The 10956-nt window shown below is 46.3% G+C and overlaps 1 protein-coding gene across 1 annotated transcript in view; it reads right to left on the reverse strand.

The window, feature by feature from the left end:
* Nucleotides 1–10424, reverse strand: part of LOC120066520 (tumor protein p53-inducible protein 11-like) — a 131917-nt gene extending 121493 nt beyond the window's left edge. Inside the window, exon 1 of the mRNA XM_039017946.1 lies at nucleotides 10282–10424. The gene's annotated coding sequence lies outside the window, so the exon portion shown is untranslated. The remainder of the gene's footprint in view (nucleotides 1–10281) is intronic.
* Nucleotides 10425–10956: the final 532 nt, after the last annotated feature.

Below are 10956 nucleotides of genomic sequence, written 5' to 3' on the forward strand. Positions count from 1 at the left end.
TATTGTTGTGGTGTATGACTGTTTGTTTGTTGGTGGGAAAAGGGGATACCAAGACAAGTCGCCCTTGGGCATACACTACCCGTAGGAAAACATTGTCTCAGAACCCTAGTTAGAACTGGGCGGACCACCCACTGTATTTTATTGGTTAGTTAGTTAGCGGTTATTGAAGCTAGTAAGACTAGCTTAGGGGTTTTTGGATATTTATTATTTATTTCCTTGGGTCCAGCTCAGCCCTCCCCCCCCCCCCCCCCCCCCTCTTACCGTGTGTTTAACAAATAAACCATAAGTGTTTGATTGTAGATTTAGGTTGTCTGTTGTTATTAGTTCTCACTGTTCCTTTTCACTGTTATGATTTGCATGAGATATGTTACGGGTCTTGTTTCCATCCCCCCTAGACTGCAGGGCCAAAGGGGTTCGTAACACCTATACTAGCCTGTACTCATGTTTGACTATAATAGCCCGGTCCCAGATCTGTGGTAGCCTGCTCCTAGATCTGTAGTAGTCTGGACCCAGATCTGTGGTGGCCTGGTCCCATGTTTGACTATAATAGCCTGTCCTCATGTTTGACTATAATAATGTGGTTACAGAGAACACAAATTACTTGAATTGCCTCTAATAAACCACATTCTTACAAATGTCTTACTCATTATTGAACTAATCTCCAATGATTAATAATAATCAGACATTATTCAGGAGGAAATGATTCTCTGTCAAAATAATTCAAATTGTTAATAACTGTGATACTACTACCGAACCGTTGGGTGTTCTTGGGCTCTAAAGGTTTCAGGGGAAATATAATGATTCATCTCCAATGCAGAGATAAGACTACAATGGAAATAATTAACTTTGTCCGTGGCTCTGTACACTGTGTCTGGTCCGATGGGAACACAGTCCAACTGCCTTGGGATTTGAGACACACTAGACCCTCTGGTAGCCTGGTCCCAGATCTGTGGTGGCCTGGTCCCAGATCTGTGGTGGCCTGGTCCCAGATCTGTGGTGGCTTGGTCCCAGATCTGTGGTGGCCTGGTCCCAGATCTGTGGTGGCCTGGTCCCAGATCTGTGGTGGCCTGGTCCCAGATCTGTGGTGGCCTGGTCCCAGATCTGTGGTGGCCTGGTCCCAGATCTGTGGTAGCCTGGTCCCAGATCTGTGGTGGCCTGGTCCCAGATCTGTGGTGGTCTGGTCCCAGATCTGTGGTGGTCTGGTCCCAGATCTGTGGTGGCCTGGTCCCAGATCTGTGGTGGCCTGGTCCCAGATCTGTGGTGGCCTGGTCCCAGATCTGTGGTGGCCTGGTCCCAGATCTGTGGTGGCCTGGTCCCAGATCTGTGGTGGTCTGGTCCCAGATCTGTGGTGGCCTGGTCCCAGATCTGTGGTGGCCTGGTCCCAGAGCTGATATATCTGTCCAGTAACTCCGTCTCTGAGACCCAGGTTACATCCCAAATGGCACCCTATTCCCAATATAGTGCACTACTTCCCACAGGGCCCTGGTTAAAAGTAGTGCACTATATAGGGTTCTATAGGGCTCTGGTCAAAAGTAGTGCCCTACACGGACTCAATCCTAGACACATGGGACGTAGGGTGAATACGGAGAGTACAGGTAACAAAAGACAAATAGCAGTGGAACTAAGGACTCTAGAGATGGGGAAAGGACCAATGAAACGGGGGGGAAAGTTTGCAGGACTCCACCCGAAGGGGCAGGTCTCATGTGGATAGCCATACCCTCTGCCCAATGCGATAGCGAGGACCTGGAGTCCGGCGGCGATCCGCTTGTCGACAATACCGGGAGTTAGTCTTGAGAAGCGCCGCCCAGGCTCTTCTCCAGGTACGCCGACAGCGGCTGGACGAACATCTGGGCCGAGGATATGTTGACTTCCTGCTCTTGTTCTGGGAAGAGTGGAGGCTGATACCCCATGGAGCACTCGAAAGGGGAGAGTCCCGTGGCCGAACAGGGAAGAGTGTTTCGGGCATACTCCACCCAAACCAGTTGTCGGCTCCAGGTAGTGGGGTTGGTCGAGACAAGGCATCTTAAGGTTGATTCCAGGTCCTGGTTTGCCCGCTCCAACTGGCCATTGGATTGGGGATAGAATCCGGAGGACAGGCTGGCCGAAGACCCAATAAGGGTGCAGAACGCCTTCCAGAACTGAGACCATAACTGAGGACCCCGGTCGGAGACCATGTCCACCGGGAGTCCGTGGATCCTGAAGACCTGCTGCACCATAAACTGGGCCATCTCTTTGGCAGAGGGTAGTTTGGGGAGAGGGATGAAATGGGCGGCCTTGGATAATCAATCAAGTTTATTTTATATAGCCCTTCGTACATCAGCTAATATCTCGAAGTGCTGTACAGAAACCCAGCCTAAAACCCCAAACAGCAAGCAAAGCAGGTGTAGAAGCACGGTGGCTAGGAAAAACTCCCTAGAAAGGCCAAAACCTAGGAAGAAACCTAGAGAGGAACCAGGATAACCGATTGACTACCATCAGAATGACAGTGTTGCCATCAGATGGAAGGAGCCCAGTGACAAAGTCCATGGAGATATGGGACCAGGAACGATGAGGGGCAGGTAGTGGCTGAAGGAGGCCGGAAGGGGCTTGGATACAGAAGAGTCTTATTCTGATCACAAATGGTGCATGCGGCGACGAAGGCCAAGGAGTCAGGAACCATTGTGGGCCACCAGAAACGTTGTCGGAGGAATCATCAAATCAAATGTATTTATAAACCCCTTCTTACATCAGCTGATATCTCAAAGTGCTGTACAGAATCCCAGCCTAAAACCCCAAACAGCAAGCAATGCAGGTGTAGAAGCACGGGTTCGACAGGAACCCGGATGACAGGTAAGCCTGAAGGAATGAGCCCATTCCAGGACCCAGGACCGGACTGAATTAGGGACGAACAACCGGTTAGCCGGGTCCCCTCCAGGGGCAGGCTGGGAACGTTGTGCCTTGTGGACAAGGGTCTCAATACCTCAGCCCACAGCAGCCGCAAGGCATGAGGTAGGGAGGATGGTCTCGGAGTCAGAGGATGTGGCAGCGAGACTGTACAGGCGAGAGAGGGCGTCAGGTTTAACATTCTTGGATCCTGGCCGATAGGAAATGGTGAAGTTGAACCTGGTGAATAACAGAGCCCACCGGGCCTGTCTGAAGTTAAGACACTTGGCTGTGCTGAGATATTCGTGTGTTCAGTCCAAACCAAAAACGGATGTTCTACTCCCTCCAGCAAGTGTCTCCACTCCTCCAGTGCCATCTTGACCGCCAGGAGTTCTCGGTTACCTACGTCGTAGTTTCTTTCTGCAGATTTGAGACGATGGGACAGGAAGGCACAGGGATGGAGCTTTTGGTCCTGGACGGATCGCTGGGACAGGATAGCCCCCACTCCAACGTCAGAAGCATCGACCTCAACCCCAAACTGACGGGACGGGTCCGGATGGATGAGGAGGGGGGCCGTAGTGAACCAACGCTTCAGGTCCACAAAGGCTCTGTCAACCGCTGGGGACCATGTGAACCGTACCTTGGGAGAGGTGAGTGCCGAGAGGGGGGCCGCCAGAGTGCTGTAGCCTCGAATTAAACGCTGGTAGAAATTGGCAAACCTCAGGAAACATTGTAGCTGTGTGTGTGTGTGTCCATGTGTGGGTGTTCCCTGACAGGAAGTGTACCGTACGTCATCCCAAAATGGATGTCCTCCTCTTCAGTCTGGTAGTATAAACATGACCTTTCTACATGGAATCGAACAGCAAGGATGTCTTCAACACGTCATCACCCGCCTCCCTGAAGCCCTCTCTCTCCACTTATCTCCCCCATCTTACTCTTCCTTCTCTCTCTCTCTCTCCACTTATCTCCCCCATCTTACTCTTCCTTCCTTCTCTCTCTCTCCACTTATCTCCCCCATCTTACTCTTCCTTCTCTCTCTCTCTCTCTCCACTTATCTCCCCCATCTTACTCTTCTCTCTCTCTCTCTCTCTCTCTCTCTCTCTCTCTCTCTCTCCCATCTTACTCTTCCTTCCTTCCTTCCTTCCTTCTCTCTCTCTCTCACTCTCTGTTTCTTCTATGTGTCTCTCTCTGTATCTCTGTCTCCTTCTCTGTGTCTCTCTCTCTCCCTCTCTCTTCTCTCTCCCTCTCTCTTCTCTGTGTCTATCTCTTCTCTGTGTCTATCTCTTCTCTGTGTCTATCTCTTCTCTGTGTCTATCTCTTCTCTGTGTATCTCTTCTCTGTGTATCTCTTCTCTGTGTATCTCTTCTCTGTGTATCTCTTCTCTGTGTATCTCTTCTCTGTGTATCTCTTCTCTGTGTATCTCTTCTCTGTGTATCTCTTCTCTCTGTATCTCTTCTCTCTCTCTCTCTCTCTCTCTCTCTCTCTCTCTCTCTCTCTCTCTCTCTCTCTCTCTCTCTCTCTCTCTCTCTCTCTCTCTCTCTCTCTCTCTCTCTCTCTCTCTCTCTGTGTTTCTCTCTCTCTGTGTTTCTCTCTCTCTCTCTCTCTCTCTCTCTGTGTTTCTCTCTCCCGGTCTCTCTCTCTATATCAGGATCTGTGTTCTTCTGGAACACACCAGAACTAAGGAGAAAGTAAAGGCGATGGTTCTCTCTGTAAAGCAGTGAATAGCAGCTTTAGCACTGAATCACTCTAGATTACCCCTCACTGCATACATTTACAGTTACAGCGCCTTCAAAAAGTATTCACACCCCTTGACTTCTTACACATTTTGTTATGTTACCAAGTTGGATTAAAATGGATGTAATTGTCCTTTTTTTGTTCAATGATCCAAAAACAAAACTCTGTAATGTCAAAGTAAAATAAATAAATATCTATGATATTTAAAAAATCTATGATAAAAATAAAAAAAACTCAAGTGGGCATAAAAAATAATACACCCCCCCCCCCCCCCCCCCCCCCTCCCCAAATGTACAAAATATTTTCACATGACCCTCCCCTTGTACTGTCAAATTGAACACCCATAATGTTTACGACCACAACTAACAATAACTGTAGTGACCCTGTGTTTATAAACGTCAACTTCTCTTTTGTGGCACAGTCGATGCCACGCAGGGCGACGAGCCAGAAGGTTGGAGGGTTCGCCGACCGCCACAGAGGAGTTCAATCTCCCTGCCTGTTTCGTTACTTCACGATCGGAGACGGCTGCAGATAATCATCAGCTCGGAGGAAATCTGATTTTCAACATTTTGATGCGATATTTATAATTATATAAAATGATATGCGGCACATTTTCCACCGACAGGTTTCTGTGTCAACGCACCATACAACCAATAAACAAAACATATCGACGTGGTTTGCGTTTTTCAACACCATAGTAAATAGACTATGTCGATCTTGACAAACAGAAAACACATTCCTCCCTACCTTATAGGCTCACCCAGGATCGAAGGCGTGGCTTGACAATCCAGACAAACACATTCCTCCCTACCTTATAGGCTCACCCAGTATCGAAGGCGTGGCTTGACAATCCAGACAAACAGAAAACACATTCCTCCCTACCTTATAGGCTCACCCAGTATCGAAGGCGTGGCTTGACAATCCAGACAAACAGAAAACACATTCCTCCCTACCTTATAGGCTCACCCAGGATCGAAGGCGTGGCTTGACAATCCAGACAAACAGAAAACACATTCCTCCCTACCTTATAGGCTCACCCAGTATAGAAGGCGTGGCTTGACAATCCAGACAAACAGAAAACACATTCCTCCCTACCTTATAGGCTCACCCAGTATAGAAGGCGTGGCTTGACAATCCAGACAAACAGAAAACACATTCCTCCCTACCTTATAGGCTCACCCAGGATCGAAGGCGTGGCTTGACAATCCAGACAAACACATTCCTCCCTACCTTATAGGCTCACCCAGTATCGAAGGCGTGGCTTGACAATCCAGACAAACAGAAAACACATTCCTCCCTACCTTATAGGCTCACCCAGTATCGAAGGCGTGGCTTGACAATCCAGACAAACAGAAAACACATTCCTCCCTACCTTATAGGCTCACCCAGGATCGAAGGCGTGGCTTGACAATCCAGACAAACAGAAAACACATTCCTCCCTACCTTATAGGCTCACCCAGTATAGAAGGCGTGGCTTGACAATCCAGACAAACAGAAAACACATTCCTCCCTACCTTATAGGCTCACCCAGTATAGAAGGCGTGGCTTGACAATCCAGACAAACAGAAAACACATTCCTCCCTACCTTATAGGCTCACCCAGGATTGAAGGCGTGGCTTGACAATCCAGACAAACACATTCCTCCCTACCTTATAGGCTCACCCAGTATCGAAGGCGTGGCTTGACAATCCAGACAAACAGAAAACACATTCCTCCCTACCTTATAGGCTCACCCAGGATCGAAGGCGTGGCTTGACAATCCAGACAAACAGAAAACACATTCCTCCCTACCTTATAGGCTCACCCAGTATAAAAGGCGTGGCTTGACAATCCAGACAAACAGAAAACACATTCCTCCCTACCTTATAGGCTCACCCAGTATAGAAGGCGTGGCAATCTCTGAATGTCATTAAACATTTTGGTGTTTTGTAACAGATGTCTCTATCCATTCATCAAATTGCCTCTGCATAGTTTGGATTGATTGATTTGTCACTTTTTTTTAATGTAACCTTTATTTATGAACTAGGGCAAGTCAGTTTAGAACAAATTCTTATTTACAATGTCAGCCTACACCGGTCAAACCCAGACAATGTTGGGCCAATAGTGAGCCACCCTATGAGACTCTCAATCTCAAGCAGTTGTGATACAGCCTGGAATTGAACCAGGGTGTCTGTAGTGACACCTCAAGCACTGAGATGCAGTGCCTTAGACTACTACACCACTCGGGAGCCCATATATACACAAACAATTTTAAAAGTGATCGGGATTGCACAATAAAGTCGAGGATTTATTTCCATTGTGGTCCCTTAATTTTCCTGCAGCATCTAATTTACACATTCATCATTACCCTGGCATCCATCATTACCCTGGCATTCATCATTACCCTGGCATCCATCATTACCCTGGCATTCATCATTACCCTGGCATACATCATTACCCTGGCATCCATCATTACCCTGGCATTCATCATTACCCTGGCATCCATCATTACCCTGGCATTCATCATTACCCTGGCATTCATCATTACCCTGGCATCCATCATTACCCTGGCATTCATCATTACCCTGGCATCTATCATTACCCTGGCATCCATCATTACCCTGGCATTAATCATTACCCTGGCATCCATCATTACCCTGGCATCCATCATTACCCTGGCATTAATCATTACCCTGGCATCTATCATTACCCTGGCATCTATCATTACCCTGGCATCCATCATTACCCTGGCATCCATCATTACCCTGGCATCCATCATTACCCTGGCATCCATCATTACCCTGGCATTCATCATTACCCTGGCATCCATCATTACCCTGGCATCCATCATTACCCTGGCATTAAGGCCCCGTGTGGCTCAGTTGGTAGAGCATGGCGCTTGCAACGCCAGGGTTGTGGGTTCGTTTCCCACGGGGGGCCAGTACAAACATCATTACCCTGGCATCCATCATTACCCTGGCATCTATCATTACCCTGGCATCTATCATTACCCTGGCATTAATCATTACCCTGGCATCCATCATTACCCTGGCATCCATCATTACCCTGGCATCCATCATTACCCTGGCATCCATCATTACCCTGGCATTCATCATTACCCTGGCATTAATCATTACCCTGGCATCCATCATTACCCTGGCATTCATCATTACCCTGGCATTAATCATTACCCTGGCATCCATCATTACCCTGGCATTCATCATTACCCTGGCATCTATCATTACGCACACCTGCGTATTACCTCCCCTATATCTGTCACTCCTGTAGGTTCTTTCCCCAGTCAGTATTGTTTCTGTGTTTATGAGAAAACGTCACTGCTATGTTGACTCGTTCCACGTTTGTTGTTTAACTGCTTCTCGACTCTCAGCGTCTTCGCTACACAGAGTGTGTGTCAAGCTTTCCTGAATAAGTGGGCCTGCTCGGAGCATATGGCCACACTATTACAGGGCGACTTGGGAGAACGATGATCTGTAACAGACAACGCTTTCATCAACAGAAGTGAAAATACAGCCAGACTGGCCTGCTACTGTGACTTCCTAGACCTTATAAACCGTTGAGAGTAAGGACCCACAACTGATCCAAATCTAATGGAACATTCAAATCACAGGGCTTCAGCACTATTTTTCACATCACATTTTCACTGCAGGCTAGAACGTTGTAATCACTTCAAAACAATAATGCAATTATTCATTACAATGTGGTGTTGCAGGCTAGCCTAGGTAGGATACTAGTATTGTATGTTAGTCTAGGTCAGGATACTAGTATTGCATGTTAGTCTAGGGTAGGATACTAGTATTGTATGTTAGCCTAGGTAGGATACTAGTATTGTATGTTAGTCTAGGTCAGGATACTAGTATTGCATGTTAGTCTAGGCAGGATACTAGTATTGTATGTTAGCCTAGGTAGGATACTAGTATTGTATGTTAGTCTAGGTCAGGATACTAGTATTGTATGTTAGTCTAGGTCAGGATACTAGTATTGTATGTTAGTCTAGGTCAGGATACTAGTATTGTATGTTAGTCTAGGGTAGGATACTAGTATTGTATGTTAGTCTAGGGCAGGATACTAGTATTGTATGCTAGTCTAGGGTAGGATACTAGTATTGTATGCTAGTCTAGGGCAGGATACTAGTATTGTATGTTAGTCTAGGTCAGGATACTAGTATTGTATGTTAGTCTAGGGCAGGATACTAGTATTGTATGTTAGTCTAGGCAGGATACTAGTATTGTATGTTAGTCTAGGGTAGGATACTAGTATTGTATGTTAGTCTAGGGTAGGATACTAGTATTGTATGTTAGTCTAGGGTAGGATACTAGTATTGTATGTTAGGCTAGGGTAGGATACTAGTGTTGTATGTTAGTCTAGGGTAGGATCCTAGTATTGTATGTTAGTCTAGGTAGGTCATTTTATTGTGGTGTTTTAGGCTAGTCTGGGTAGAGTAATTGTATTGTGGTGTTGTATGCTAGTCTGGGTAGGATAACTGTATTGGGGTGTTGTATGCTAGTCTGGGTAGAGTAATTATATTGTGGTGTTGTATGCTAGTCTGGGTAGGATAACTGTATTGGGGTGTTTTAGGCTAGTCTGGGTAGGATAACTGTATTGGGGTGTTTTAGGCTAGTCTGGGTAGAGTAATTGTATTGTAATGTTGTTGGAGGCAATTTATGGTAGAGAAATAAACATAAAATTCTCTGGCGACAGCTCTGGTGGACATTCTTGCAGTCAGCATACCAAATGCACGCTCCTTCAAAACTTAGACATCTGTGGCATTGTGTTCTATGACAAAACGGCACATTTTAAAGTGGCCTTTTATTGTCCCCAGCACAAGTTGCACCTGTGTAATGATCAGGGGCACAACTTTGGTTGTATAGAAGTTTATCCAGGCGGATAAACACTCCAAACAGCCTAACGGACCGCTGGGAGGCCGGTGCATGGTCCTAAAGCACACCGATGCCTCGTTTTCTATCACATTCCAATGATAAAACTGAGGGGTGACAAAAATGCGATTTACCCCCCCGTCCCCAGTGAAAGTTACGCCCCTTGGTAATGATCATGCTGTTTAATCAGCTGACCACAACCGCCAGGCGGATGGACTATCTTGGCAAAGGAGAAATTCACCCTAACAGGGATGTAAACAAATTTGTGCCCAAAGTTAGAGAGAAATAAGCTTTTTGTGCATAGGGAACAATTCTGGGATTTTTTTTATTTCACAGCTGAAGAAACATGGGACCAACACCGGTCATATTCAAGTGGTGTTGTGCGTTTGTAAATTCAGCAGTTATTCTGCACTCTGGCACACTCAGACGAGTGCTCTGAAATCGGAGTAGATCGCCAGAGTGAATTTACAAACTCACCCATAGAGTGAACGATGCCCAGACTAGACAAGACCACTTTTTTCTGAGTCAGTCGAAATCACGTATCAACGTCATTGTCATGGAAACATCCAAAGTAAATGCAAAAGAAAAAAAAAGCTCAAAACAAAATAAAATGCAACTAGTGTACTGTCATTCCAGGTTCAATGTTTGACGCGACTGAGTTAGCTGAGCTACCTAGCTAGCAAGTTACAAGATCGTTATCCAGCAACCAGAGCAGACAAATAGTTATTTTGCATAGCAACTAAATCCAGGCTGGTCTACACACCACCAGAGATGGTAGATTGTGAAGCTGTGGAGAACGGTGTCGTCATACCTGGTCAGTGGCACAGAGAGGCCCCTCTGCCGTCCGTGAGAGTCAACACTGGAAACCACCAATCCCAAGAGGCCAAGAGGCAATTCGACAAGAGTTCTTTGACTACTTCAGCTCATAAGTTGGAGCTGTTAGCCGGCAGCATGGCCGTTACCACTGACTGCATATGAAGAAGGCCACATGCCATGGAACAACATCATAGGCCATGGAATATCACTCTGCTATCTAGACTCTAGATGGATAGATCATTAGAATGATGATTATTAGATAAGAAAACCCAAATTGGAATGCATAAAGTTTAATTTATTAACCAATGAACAGATAACTAAATATATTCAGGACAATTTTGGTTAAAAGAGAACACAAAGTTTGTTGTTTCATCTAGATGATCATTTACTCATCAGTCATATTCTCCAGTAAATGTTTAACCAGAATGGACTGGATTTCCATCTTTGCCCTTTCTCTCGCTCTAATTGGCAAACCTTGTAAGGTTTTCCCCACATACTGTCCAAATATGGTACTTGTGTCAGTTTCGGTTCCCTTCAATATGTTTACCACCTGGGAGTTCACCTCCTGTTTTGCCTGATCGATTGCAGCCCTCTTGCGTGCTCTCCTTGAGATGCTGGTGGGAGGTGATGTCTCTTCTGGCTCTGTGATGTTTCTGTCCTCATTGACTTT

The sequence above is a fragment of the Salvelinus namaycush genome, chromosome 21 (genome assembly GCF_016432855.1).
Source record: "Salvelinus namaycush isolate Seneca chromosome 21, SaNama_1.0, whole genome shotgun sequence".
Classification (NCBI taxonomy): Eukaryota; Metazoa; Chordata; class Actinopteri; order Salmoniformes; family Salmonidae; genus Salvelinus; species Salvelinus namaycush.